This window comes from Azolla caroliniana, unplaced genomic scaffold (genome assembly GCF_043228905.1).
Source record: "Azolla caroliniana isolate FFs.n. ecotype wild unplaced genomic scaffold, voAzoCaro1.0.p SCAF_1, whole genome shotgun sequence".
NCBI classification, from domain to species: domain Eukaryota; kingdom Viridiplantae; phylum Streptophyta; class Polypodiopsida; order Salviniales; family Salviniaceae; genus Azolla; species Azolla caroliniana.
Window position 1 is genome coordinate 10,780,130 of NW_028230436.1, and position 617 is coordinate 10,780,746.

The window sequence follows — 617 nt, forward strand, 5'->3', positions numbered from 1 at the left end:
TCTTGTGCAATCTCATATTTATTTATATAGCAATACACATGATCAACTTTTGTTCATCTTATGCTTGATGATGTAATCTTGACCAAGGGTATCTTGATTACTTGAAGGTGTATGGTGGATTCAAAGTTAATAATCAATCATTTGTGACTTTGGTAAGTGGAACCTTATCATTATCACTATCATTATCTATTTGTTGGTGGCAATAAATAAAATGCATAAGCTTGGATGCTTAAAGAAGAAGATTGATCTTAAATGAGTGTTTTGGGTAGATGCGTGTGCTTTTTGACAAAAATGTGACGGAGCTTTGCTTATATCACTTTTTGTGGGAGTTATTACCCATTCAAACTCAATTCTCAATGGCTTTTCAAATGTAGATGACAAGGATGAATATTCTATGTTTTTGTTTATGAGTTGAAGAGTGGATTGGCTGTTTACAAGATTTCCAAGTTCAACTTCCACTTAACTCCATGATGAGACAATAGAACAAAGAGTGAGTATCAGGTAGGGTAAGCTTTTTTTTTCCCAAAAAAATAAATACTACATAAGTATTAAGAAACACCCTAAAATATGTACATTTCGGTAATGAGCCCCTTTTCTAAATTCTAACTATCGGCTTA